The sequence below is a fragment of the Balaenoptera physalus genome (assembly GCF_965194825.1).
Source record: "Balaenoptera physalus genome assembly, chromosome: 1".
NCBI classification, from domain to species: Eukaryota; Metazoa; Chordata; class Mammalia; order Artiodactyla; family Balaenopteridae; genus Balaenoptera; species Balaenoptera physalus.
Window position 1 is genome coordinate 141,329,376 of NC_138882.1, and position 13,161 is coordinate 141,342,536.

The window sequence follows — 13,161 nt, forward strand, 5'->3', positions numbered from 1 at the left end:
CTCTCCAGCACAGGTGAAACATATATGGTGCCATGTACTTGTCTAAACCGGCAGCCCAAACCAGTGTGGATTTCCCCTACTTGTACATAAGCCCACAATGGAGAAATATCCAGGGATTCCAAGTCCTCTGGTATCTGCCCTGACTATGTGTCAAAATCCATTTCCATTTCTTATCCGCAAAGGAACTTCCTTCTGAGTTCTCCCAGCACCTCCTGTGGAGCACTGCATTCTCTTGGTCTCACCTAATCCTCTCCATCCTTTAGGACCCAGTTCAAATTCAGCCTCTGCCAGGAAGCCCACATGCCCACATCAATTTCTCCCTCTCTTGACTTCCTACAGAACATATTTTTTGGTCATTTAATTATATTCCACACTGTTCAATCCTTTAAATAGTTAATGTATCTAAGACTTGACTCTTTGAAGTTGGTGGTTCCTAAGAGTAAGACAATTTTATATGTGTTTCTTTTTCTGTCTCTTCAGAGTGCCTAGTATAGTACAAGTTCCTTTAGTATTTGTATTACTCAGGGCTCTTAGCTGCAAATAACAAAAAACTTAACTCCTCTTGGCAGAAGCTAAAAACAAAAAAAGTGAGGATAGAGGGAAGAGGTGTTTATAGGTTCATGTAACTGACAAGTCCCATGGCTTGGTGCATGGTTGGATTCTCCAATATACCAATGGATCTGGCTTGGGCATGTGGTTACCCCACTTGGAGATTGGGCCAGCTCCATCCAGACTGATAGTGGACATGAGATAGTCTTCCCCAAAGGAAAAGCAAACTGCTCTTGTCAAAAAGGATGAACGGATACTGGGCAGGGAAGAACAGCAGATGTCCCTTACTTTATTGAATCAAATTCCTCAGCACTTTAATACCAATAATAATAACTGTTCTTCTCTGGTCAGGCACCAGACTCTAACCCCATTTGGAACTGCCAGGCAGCGACAGAGGTCTTATTAACCTGATCTCAACTGAAGTGAGCCAGACCTAGGGGCAGAGCTACAAAGGAGAGCTTAACAAATCTCTGACACAGCATTTTAATACCACAGGGGATTTTTTTCCTTTCCCACAAATTGTGTTAACCCTTCGGGGACAGAGGGGAAACCCTGTGTAGAGCTCATTAGTGGCTTTCCTTTAGAGCTCTTCAAAGAGACTCCGTCACTTGCCAACGTGATTTTTCTTAATATTGTGCAGACGGCAGGCTAATCCATCTTCAAATGATCTAATTGACTCTAACTTTCTCTTAAGAAACGCTGCATGGAGTTGCAAAGTCTTAATTGCGGGGTGTATGCTGAATGTCTCCAAGATTACAGAGCCAAGCACTCAAACCAGAGCTGGGGAAGGTCCAGTGGAAACTTTCAGGGGAAGAAAATGGAAGGTACAGAGTGGCCAAGTGGGGAGCTTCAAGTCCACTTCTTGGGCCCTAGTGTTCCTAAAATTGAAGAGATTCCTCAACTGACAGCCTAAGAATTTCCACTCACAGAGGTTCCCCTTGTGGCATCAAAGCCTCATGCTTCCATTTATGATGGAGGAAATGGGTAGAATAAAGGGACAGGCAGAGCAGTAGCTGGCATCTTCCCACTGGCTGGGCAAGAATAAGGACCCCAAGCGGCCAATCTTTTCTTAGAGGTTTCCCTGGCCTTCTGCTTTCTTAACGCGGCAACATTTACACATCTTGCAACGGGTCTAATGAAATAAAACAGATTTATGGAGAGGAGATAAGCTAAGCAGAGTGGGGGAAGGGTGGGGAGGGGAAGGCTGGAGACAGAGCCTGGAATTGAGACGCTTCCTGTGGTGGCGGGAGACGGGCACACGGGGCCGGTGAGGTTAATGCAAATACCAGAGGCTCTCTTTAATTTAGCATTTCTCTTAAACTTTGTGGACCTTATTTCTCTTGTTTATTCATCACAACTACTCTGTGAGGGTTCAACCGTTTTCTGAATTTCTATCAGGGAGAACGGAGGTTCCCAGCTGAAGCCTTGGCTGTAGCTGGTGCCCTGGCAGAGCTGGGATCCAGACTTCTGATTCCAAGGTGAGTACCATTTGCTGAGCCCCTGCCCCAGACATGCCAAGAGGGTTGCTGGGGGGATGGGTCAGGGTCACATGCAGGTTGCCCACGCCCGCCCCCCACCCTAAGGTTCCTGGCATGCGTAGGTACAGATAACCCAGCTCTCCCATTCCCTGGCAGGCCTGGGGGAGCTATCATTTTTACTAAGATGAAGTCATATATTAACAATAACATGGTTTCTGTCAACATCAGGCCCTCAGGCCTTTGTTCTGCCCTCCCCCACAAATATATTTATATTGGCCCCAGCTAAAAATATCCCACTTTCCATTTGCATTTGCAATCCCTTATGTCTCATCTGGTAGACAACATGCAGGAAATCAGGCTGTAAAGGAAGTGGCGGTAAACCTACGGTACTTTATTAATTCCACTTTCACGCCTCCCGGGGCCAGTGTGAATAGGAGAGCACGGTCAGGCTCCTGCACCAGAGCCCCTCTTTCCTAGAGACTGGCCCATATTCCCCACTTAATCCAGGGCCCCAAAGAGAGTCTCCATGGGCCATTTACATTCAACTACCTTAATGAAGAAGCCACAGAAAGCAGACCCTTAATAACTGGGATAATAGCAAACTTCCATTGAGGGTTTGTTATGTGCCAGGCACTGTGTGCAATGAATCACACACATTATCACACTTAATCCGCAAAATCCTTTGAGTAGATGCTATTACGATCCCCATTTTTACAGAAGAGAAAACCTCACAGGTTATTCTGCATCCCCAGAAGTTTCTCTGCTCTGAGCTAGGTAGTGTCGGAGTGTCCGTGACTCCCCAATTGATTGTTTAGATATTCATCAAGTGCCCTCTCTGTGTCAGTGGTAGAGGACACGAAGATGATTTTCCCATGAAAGTCAGAGACATAGCCATGTCGCTCTCCCTGCAGTCTCCACTCATCCCTGATGATGGAAAAATCCAGGTGAGGATGAGGCCCATAATATGCTTCATCAAAGAGCCACCAAGGTTGGGTTTCACTGGTGGTGCAGTGGTTAAGAATCCTCCTGCCAATGCAGGCGACACGGGTTCGAGCCCTGGTCCGGGAAGATCCCACATGCTGCGGAGCAACTAAGCCCATGCGCCACAACTACTGAGCCTGTGCTCTAGAGACCGCGAGCCAAAACTACTGAAGCCCGCACGCCACAATTACTGAAGCCCGCGCACCTAGAACCCGTGCTCCGCAATAAGAGAAGCCACCGCAATGAGAAGCCCACGCACTGCAACGAAGAGTAGCCCCCGTTCGCCGCAGCTAGAGAAAGCCCGTGCACAGCAACAAAGACCCAACTCAGCCAAAAATAAATAAATAAATAAATTTATATATATAAAGAAAAAAGAATCTGCCTGCCAGTGCAGGGGACACAGGTTCGAGCCCTGGTCCGGGAAGATCCCACGTGCCGTGGAGCAACTAAGCCCATGTGCCACAACTACTGAGCCTGTGCTCTAGAGCCCGCAAGCCACAACTACTGAAGCCCGTGCACTTAGAGCCTGTGCTCCGCAACAAGAGAAGCCACCACAATGAGAAGCCCGTACACCGCAACGAAGAGTAGCCCCCGCTCACCACAAGTAGAGAAAGCCCGCACGCAGCATCGAAGACTCAATGCAGCCAAAAATAAATAAATAAAAAAAAAAAAAAAAAAAAGAGCCACCAAGGTTTATGAGTATGTGCATGGGGGGTGTGAAGGTGGTGTGGGGAAGGGGGCATGAGTTAAATACCAGCTCTGTCCTAGGCACTGTTTGGCATTTTGCATGCATTTTCTCATTTGATCTCATTCAGTTTACTTTTATTTATTGAACTTAATCTTTTACACTTCCCTCTTCTCTAGGCCATCTCAGATCTTTTTAGCTCTTTCCAACTTACCTACTTCCATCCTAGACCCAGTCGCCAAACCACCTATTTTTCCCATAGGGACTAATACAGCAGCCTCCTTACTAGCCTTCCAGCTCCTGCTCGTACCTGCCTCAGCCTCCACACGGCTGCCAGGGTACTCCTGATTATAAGTTAGAACATGCCACTCCTTCCGCTAAAGCCTCCCATGGCTTCAATCACTCTTGGATTTAGATGTCCACGTCGCACCGCAAGACCCAGCTCCTGCTTACCTTTCCAACCTCACGTCACTCCTTCCACCCCTACTCACCCAATTTCAGCCACATTGACCTTCTTTCCATTCCATGATTGTGCCAAATCCTTTCCCACTCCAGGGCCTTTGCTCTTGCTGTGCTTTTGCTTAGGATAGTCTCTCTTTCCCCAACTCTTCTCAAGGCTGGCTCATCCCATTCTTTAGATGTCAGCTCAAATGCCAACTCCTTGGGGGAAAACTTTTGCTCACCAAGCTGTAAAAGCAGCCTCTTTCCTACCCCCAGAAGGGGGTATTGCACATCACTCAATATTCTTCCTATTTAACTTATTTGTTTCTGTGTTTTTTGTCAGCCTCCTACTAGAACCAAGTTCCATAAGGACAAAGAACTTGCCTGGTACTGCTTGCCAATGTGTTCCCAAAGCCTTGGCCTGGCACACAGTAGTTGCTCCACTAATATTTGCTGAATTAGCAATGTTAGCAAACGAACCCTCCCAAGGACTCCCGAGGCGGACATCTCAGGACATTCTTATTCTGTAGCTCAAGAAACCGAAGCTCAAGGCAGGCCTGGGATTCAAACCTATGCCAGGCCTCTTGTAACTATGCCAGACCTCTTGTAACTATGCCAGGTAGTCTCCCAAGGCCATTAAAATACAAGATGCAGGCTACACCATGGATGAACCTTGAAAACATGCTTAAATGAAAGAAGACAGACAGAAAAGGCTTCATCCTGCATGATTCCATTTATATAAAATATCCAGAAGAGGCAAACCCAGGGAGACAGAAAGCAGACTAGTGGTTGTCAGAGGCTGAGGGCAGGAGGAGACGGGGAGTGACTGCTTAATGGGTACAGAGTTTCCCTTTGGGGTGATGAAAATGTTCTGCAATTAGATAGCAGCGATGATTGCGCAACACTGTGAATATACTAAGTGCCACTGAACTGTACACTTAAAAATGGTTAAAATGGTAAGTTTAGTGTTATATATATTTTGTAATAATAATAATAATAATAAAAGCAAGGAAGATTCCCCAGGAGAGCCATGTACCCACAGCCATTTGGAAGTTGAGCCAGGAACCCACTCCAAGCCGTGGTCCCCTCGGCCCCTCCGTGGTGCTGGCTGCAGATGTCATTGTCCTGACCTTCTGCAGGATCTGCCTGCCAGGGAGGTGGACTGTTTCACAATTAACCCTAATCTAAAAGAATAACATTTTACTTTGCAACTTCATAGTGTTTCTCTTTGTAATTTACCCTTTCTCTTTAATCAGGATGATCATCCAAACAATCATCTATATATATAATTTGTTTTTAATCCAAGAGACAATGTAGCCTGCCGAATGCTGATGTGAAATCCTGTCCGACTGCCGCTCTCAATATTTGAGTTTCTATTTTTAGCCCTAAACAGAAAACTGATTCAAACAAATATTATTCTGGAGAAGTGGTGAGTTCTGTAGTGTTTTTACCAAGGAAAGTCCCTCTCAAACAGAACTGAGAGGGGATGCAGTGGGGACTGGGGTGGCGCTCTGTGCTGGAAGATGCCGCAAACATCTTTCTAACCCTAAAGCTGGAACATTATCCAGTCCCCAAGTTTAACAGAATGCTTCTCATTTTGCTCCCAAATATCAAATCTCCCCATGCTCTAACCATCAGAGTGCTTTATCAGGGTTAGAAATGCTGACTTCTTGATTTTTCCCCTGAATTCAATGAAATAGGCTAGACAACACTAGTAAGATGGTGTTTTCAGGACTGTTTGGAATAAGGCCACGGTGTGATTGTTCACTGCCTTTTTGGGTCACCTGGGCAGAGTAGGCTTAAGAGAGGCTGCCTGGGTCCAGGTCACTGCTAAATGAATGAGTAAAGGGCACATCATTTATTCATTCAGCACTTCAACAAATGCCTACTAAGTGCCAGTCACTGTGCTAAACCCATTATTTCATTTTAATGGAACAAGTTATTACTCAACTCCTACTGTGCACTGGGAATAAAGAGTGAACAAGGTGAACAAGTTCGCTGCTGCCAGAGTTGATGATCTGTGTAGACTCTAGAGCTGCACTGTCCAATATGGTGGCCACAAAAGACATGTGGCCGTTGAACAGTTAAAATATGGCTAATGCAGTTGAGAAAATGGAATTTTAATTGTATTCAATTTTAATTAATTTTAATTAAAAACTGAAGCAGTGTAAAATATTTTTCTGTTAAACACAACTTTATTTGTTCTGGTAGGACTACATTTTACTTTAACTGCTGTATCACCTAAGATTTTATTCTTTTACTATGTTTCATGTGTCAAGCAAGTACATTGCTTCCAACATTACATATTAACACATCACCAATCTGTAAGGTAAAAACAGACTAATTTCAGATGATTTTTTTCTGTATACTATGTAACAGTGTAATTTGCTTGTTTTGAGTATTTTATGTAGAGAGCATGAATTATGGTGAAACCTATGTAAATCATAGTTGGTAACTAATTTCAAATACTATTATTTTCATTATAATAGAGTTAATTTATTTTTCTAGTTAAAAAATAACTATGGACAAATTTTGAAGTTTAAAATGAAGGCATACTACTGATGCAGAATTGAGTAGTGATTTGGAAGATAGGACTAAGACAGAACAGTAATGGGGAAAAGAGACTGGAATAAGGTATGTTGCAAATTTTTGCCAAACAAAAAAGTTGTTTATTGTGTTAAAAAAGTAAAGATAACAAAGTAGACAATATTAATGAGGCATTTTCAGCAATTACACAGTGATTTTGATTTTAAAATAGGTCCCTCTCAACAGTCAAAATAGAATCAATGAAACTGGTCACCTGAAGTCAGAATTAAATGTTGTACAAAAGTTTTTTTTACACAGTTTTAACAGAATCTGAGTTGTGACTTTGGCCAAATTATGAAACCACTTTGAGATGGAGAGAGTATAAAACCACGTTGTTTTAGTTATGGGTAGGCTGTAGAATGTAAAACTTTTCTAACAAAGTCAAAGACAAATTGATTCATAACTTGAAAAATTGTAGGAACTTTTCTTTTGCTTTAGATGAGTCGAAAGTTATAAAACTGGCCAATTAATACTTCGGGTGCATTTTACTTTAAATGACTTCCATATTCACAAAGAAATGTCAATTTGTAGCCCATAAAATGGAACTCCTGGAGTAGGTAGTTATTAATGTTTTACATTTGTCAAAGAATTTGAGCTATGTATGAAAAAATTAGTTTCTCCCACGATGGATGGTATTCCAGCTGTTAGGTCAAACATTTAGACTTAGTGGAATCTTAAAATGACTGATGGTTTCCTTATTGCTTAGTTCTGTATGAAACAGATTGAAAATATCTGTGCTCAGTTTTATTAAGCAGACTCTATGAAAAGCATCATCATACAGTTGTTAAAATTGTTTCATAGATACATGCAAGTGGAATCATTGCCAGTTTACAGAAATGGTGAAAGAAATTAAAGGCAATCAAGGTAATGATCTTGTGTTCATTGCCAGTGCTTGTTGATTGAATTTTGGAAGAATTTTACAAAGATTTACTTTGCTGTTAACGCCAATTCAAGACTTTCTTGAAGTTTAAGGGATGCTTGCCAAATACTCAATAATCAAAGACAAGAAAATGGCAGAATGATTTACATTTTTTGCCGATGCCACATTGGATGTGAACAAGCTAAACTTGCATCTCCAAGGAAAGGAAAAGCTTATTGTAACCTAAGTAGTCAAGTATGAGAATGCATGTTGTAAATGAGACTTTTGATAATACAAATCAACAATCATGATTTTTATATATTTAACATGAATTGATATGCTGAAGATTTTAATTGTAATTGACAGAATTTTATAAATTTACTGCAAAAACTACAAGAAAAATTTGAAGAATGCTTTGTTGGTATTGATAAACTTAGAGTTGCATAACTACACCTTTGAATTCAATATTATTAATACTGAGCTGATACAAGATTTAGTGAATTTACTTAATGTGGCTAGACATAGTTTAGAAACTGATATCCTTATGGTTCAAAGTCAAATCATTTCTTCTGAAAATGATAAACCAGTTTTGTAATGTGGATGTGACTATTAAGGGAAAATGATTTTTTGATTATTGGATTCGATTTGGTTATTGGTTATTAAATTTGGTTATTAAATTTGGTTATTGGAAAACTGAGCATATTTGGAACAACTTGGGAAAGTGAATCTATGATTTTAATTGTTAATTTTATAAAGCATAAATACAGATCAAGTATTTCTTTGTTTTGTTTTACTTATTTATTTTTTTGTCAGCACTGTGCGGCTTGCAGGATCTTAGTTCCTCAACCAGGGATTGAACCCGTGCCCTTGGCAGTGAAAGCGCGGAGTCCTAACCACTGGACGGCAGGGAATTCCCCAGATCAAGTATTTCTGATGAAAATTTAGTATCCAAATTAAGATGGGTTGCAAATATAAGTTACACACTAGATTTTGAAAATTTAGAAAAAAGAATGCAAAATATTTCATTAATGATTTTTATACTGATTTCATGTTGAAATTACAATATTTTGGACATGTTGGATGAATAAGTTATTTATTAAATTTAATTTCATTTGTTTCTTTTAAACGTTTTTTTAAAATGTGGCTACTAGTAAGTTTAAAATTACATACATAACTTGCATTATGTTTCTGATGGGCAGCATTGCTCTAGAGACACACATAAATATCACAGCACTCATCATATTATATTCTAATGGCCTTGAGACAAAGCTAGGGCTTCATGCAAGCACGTAGAACGGCTACCTGGTACAGTCTTGGAATACTTAGCAAAGGGTAGGGACATTAGAAGTTGGCTACAGAAATACTAGGCCATCTGCTGAAGTAACAGATGTTTGTAAGAACTGACCAATGATGGCTTTTCCATTCTCTATAGAATAATTCCCATCCCAATGGCAAGCATTCACATTTAGGTTACTTCACCATTGTCCAAGTTGTAGGAGTAGGTTCCTGACTTATGCACTAAGCAAAGCCAAGAGGGTTGAAGAGTGTGGGTTAATCTCAGCTGGTCTGAATTGATCCTGGCTAATCTTCTAATTCTAGCAACCACTGGCAATCACTATGGAATGTATTTACTAAAGATAAATGATGGTCTGTAACCATGAGTTCAACTTAGGGCAGGGTATATTGGCCTGTCAGCATCATTTAGTAAAAATAATTGGATTTATGATTTGCACCTGGTTTCAGTGGGGTCTTGGGGTTTCATCAGTTGAGTTGTGTCACGTGGGTGGAATGTGCCTATGTGACCAGCTCACTAAGAAAGGACCTCCACAATGAGCTGACTTTGGGCTTCTTGGTACCCAGATGCTTCACATGCAGGCCAGTAGAGGTTTGAGACCTTGAGACAAAGGGTGTCCTGTACAACCAGTTGTAAGACAAAACTTACACCTGAGATCTCTGGACCCCCTGCATTGCATATCCACATCCTGCTGTTGCTGTGCTGTACCCCTTGTCTGTAATAAGACTGTTTCATGAGGGTAAATTGAGTGTCGGGAGTCCTTTTAGCAGTCAGACACGTCAAGTAGCTAATGTGTGATTCACGTACGAGTTCATCAACTGATTGTCTCCCCACAGAGGAGGCATATAGCTGACTGGCTAAAGCCTGAGCCCTGGGGTCCACTTGCCTGGGCTCAGAGTGAGGCTTCATCCTTTGCTAGCTGTGTCTCCTTGAGTGAGTGCATTGCCTAAATGTTTGCGTCCCGGCAAAATTCATGTGTTGGAATCTAACCTCCAAAGGGATGTTATTAGAAGGTAAGGCTTTGGGGAGGTAATTAAGCCATGAGAGTGAAGCCCTCATGAATAGAATTAGTGCCCTTACAAAAGGGACCCCAGAGAGCTATCTTGCTCTCTTTCCACGATAGGAGGATACAACGAGAAGACGGCAGTCTTCAACCTGCAAAAGAGCTCTCACCGGAACCCGACCATGTTAGCAACTATCGATAGATCTCGGACTTCCAGCCTCCAGAGCTGTAAGAAATAGATTTCTGTTGCTTAAAGACCACCCAGTCTATGGTACTTTGTTACATCAGCCTGGACTGACTAAGACACAGTGAGTTACTTAATCTGTATAATGGGGAACTAATAATGCCTACATCAAAGGATTTGATGAGCGCATCCTCACGCAAGGTTTTAGAAAGATGCCTGGCACAGAATAGCACTCTTTTTTTTTTGCTGTTGTTGTTTTTGTTTTGTTTTGTTTTTGTTTAACTGAAAAAAATTCTTTATACCCTCTTCAGAGACCGAAGTGTCAATGTTCAGAAGTCAGTAAATCATGAGAAGGATGTTGTAAGTTCAGAGAAAGTTCAGTCAGAGCAATAGTTTCTTCAACAGAATAGCACTCAGTACGTGTTTACCCCAGTTATTAGCAAATTCTGTCTGTAGAGTCCCAAGAAGCAAATTTCTAGAAGTTTTCTGTCTTTGTTTTTAGCCTCCAAGAGTTCATAAACATTGAGGTCTAGACTCTGAGCACCTCTCTACACAATTTAAAAGAACTTACTATGATAAGAAAAAGCACAGACATGATCATTTATCAATTTGTCTATATTTCTAGGCAGGAAAGTAGAGCACCAGGCTATGCTGTCAAAGCTATTGGATGGCTGTAAGGTCAAAAGACATAGGAAAAAAGGTTCTGAAAATTACAGTCATACAAATGTAAGGGGTCTTCTTATTCTTGTTCCTTTTTACAATCTCTCTTGGGAATTTCACCCCCTGCAAAGCTTTGCCCATCAACTTAGGCAAAATGACTACCATGCCTACCCCTTCAGTCCTGATTTCTATCCCAGGTCCCAGTTCCACAACCCAAACTGTCCACTGGATGGTTCCACCCAAAGATCAGGCAGGGACAGCAACTTTGAATATACTATCTTTGACTCACGGTTGCCTCCTAGCCTGCCTCCACACCAGCTTTCTAGTGGCACGGAAATCAATCTGGGGTATTAATGTTGGTGTTGTGTGCCCTCAGATTCATTCCTCCCCCTTCCCCTGCTCAGCTCAGCATGCACAAGGGAGGCGACCTCTGCAGGCTGCAATTCTCAGGCTTCTTGTGTCAGCTGGCTTCTTGTAGAGTTCCCCTAATGGGAGGCACTGGCTGGCATTTGGAAGTGGGGAGGAAGGGAGAAGCCAAGTGCCTTCCCCCTTCTTTCTGCCCTGGGAGATCAGGGGGAACCCCAGTGCCCACGAGACAGGCTTGCCAATATCCTGACCTTCACAGATGACCCTATTCCCGGGCTCTGGTAAAACTGCCTCAACCCTTTGTCCTGCCAGTCTAGGCATGGCTGCAGCTTCTATCTGTTGCTGATCTTTGAGTAGCATCATCAACCTTTAGCAGAGTCAATATTGTTCATCACATTTCATTTATTGTGTTTGTCGTAAGATTCGGTTGTTTCTCTTGTAGCGCTCTATGAGTATATGAATCAGTAATGACCTTGTATTCACAAGTCACACATGCAAACCAGTGTCCTTATTTTCCTATGAGCCTTCAGGGCCTGCCAGTCAGGCAACAAGGTCATCTGATCAGTGCTTTAAAAATGCCCACGTGAAGACACCAGAGGGCTGTCTCCAATACTACATCACACTGTTTCCTGCTGTGATCCCCTTGCTTAACTTTAAGCAGAGGAACTCAGCCCTCAAGGCAGGAGCCTAGTGAAGAATTATGGCAGGAAAATGCTGCTCTATTTAACCGAGGTGAGCAGAGCCTGCTACTGAGCAGCAGAACGAATAGTTATTTCCTCTTCACCCAGAAGGGCACAGTATCACACCACTGCAGAATCTGGTGGTGGTGATGGTGAGGGTTCCTACGTGGAAGTTCTCTGCAAAATCATTCTCACTGATTGATCTAACTATACACCATCATGCTTGGAATGGGCAGGATGGATGTACATGACAGATAAAAAGAGGACAATTAACACCTCAAAGCAGAGAAAGAGAACGCAAGAGCAAACTGCATGAAATTCAGAACTCGAAGAGATCTTACTAGAATAAAGGAAACAGCAAATTGAGTCAATGAGCCATAAAATTAAGAGTTAGAAGAACTCTTGGATCACACTGAACTCAGGTTCTTCAGTTTGCCAATAAAGAAACTGAGGCCCAAAGGAGGTAAGCATTCTGTCTAGGCTCACTGGTTAGTGAATGACACAGAAAGGACCAGAATCCAGACAGCTGCCTTTTCTCTAGGCCCTTGCTTCTCAAAGTTTGTGGACCAGCGGCACGAGAACCTGTACCTGCTAGGAGCCTGCTAGCGATGCAGAACCTCAGGCCCCACCCCAGACCTACACCTTCGGAATCTGCATTTTAACAAGACCCCAGGTGACTTACATGTGCATCACATTAATTTAAGAAGCAGTGCTCGAAACCACACTCTGATTCCTCTGGGGCTTCCTGTTCACCCACAGCCAGAACTGGGGTAGAGATGTTTACTATTTCTTGAGAAAAGTACTGGCTCTGTAACTTATAGCAGAAGCTGATATTAGAGCTCATAAGTACAGGAAAGGAAAGTATAAGTCATGTTGAATGAGGACTTTCAGATTGGTTTTGTTGCCTGGCATCCACTTGTATGACTTAAAAACAGCTTCTAAGAATCAGAAGACTGGAACATAGAAGGAACTAGATAAAAATGTGTCAAGCAAATTAATAAAACCTTGTCATATGTGGAGAAAATATTTCAGGACAGAGACTCTTAGAGATTCAATTTAATACACATTTGTTGAGCACCTACTATGTGCTAGGTGCTGTGTTAGGTGTGGGGATACATTTATGACTAACACATAGACTGAGAAGCTCATTTCAGAGCATGTGCACCTAGTAAGCAAGGACTTATCTTCCCTCTTCTCCCTTTAGATGTGCCCTGCACACACACATACACTTTGCCAATATTCACAAGTATCGTTCTAATTGGAAGCTTTCCACACCTTAGTCATACAGCAGGAATTGTTGAGTGATGGGGGTGGATTGGGATATAAGAACTTGGCTTCTCAACCTTCTGTACTTTTGGATCCATCCCCCAGTGGGATTGGGAAATCCTTCTTATC

General features: G+C 42.2%; 1 protein-coding gene and 1 long non-coding RNA gene across 6 annotated transcripts in view; both read right to left on the bottom strand.

The window, feature by feature from the left end:
* The window catches only part of LOC309657176, a 43,332-nt gene extending 36,555 nt beyond the window's left edge, over positions 1-6,777 (bottom strand). The window contains exon 1 of the long non-coding RNA XR_014261681.1: positions 1-6,777. This exon is cut by the window's left edge and continues 27,300 nt beyond it. This is a non-coding gene — a long non-coding RNA (uncharacterized lncRNA).
* Positions 1-13,161, bottom strand: part of ROR1 (receptor tyrosine kinase like orphan receptor 1) — a 408,226-nt gene that overhangs the window by 99,616 nt on the left and 295,449 nt on the right. The gene's annotated exons all lie outside the window — the stretch shown is intronic.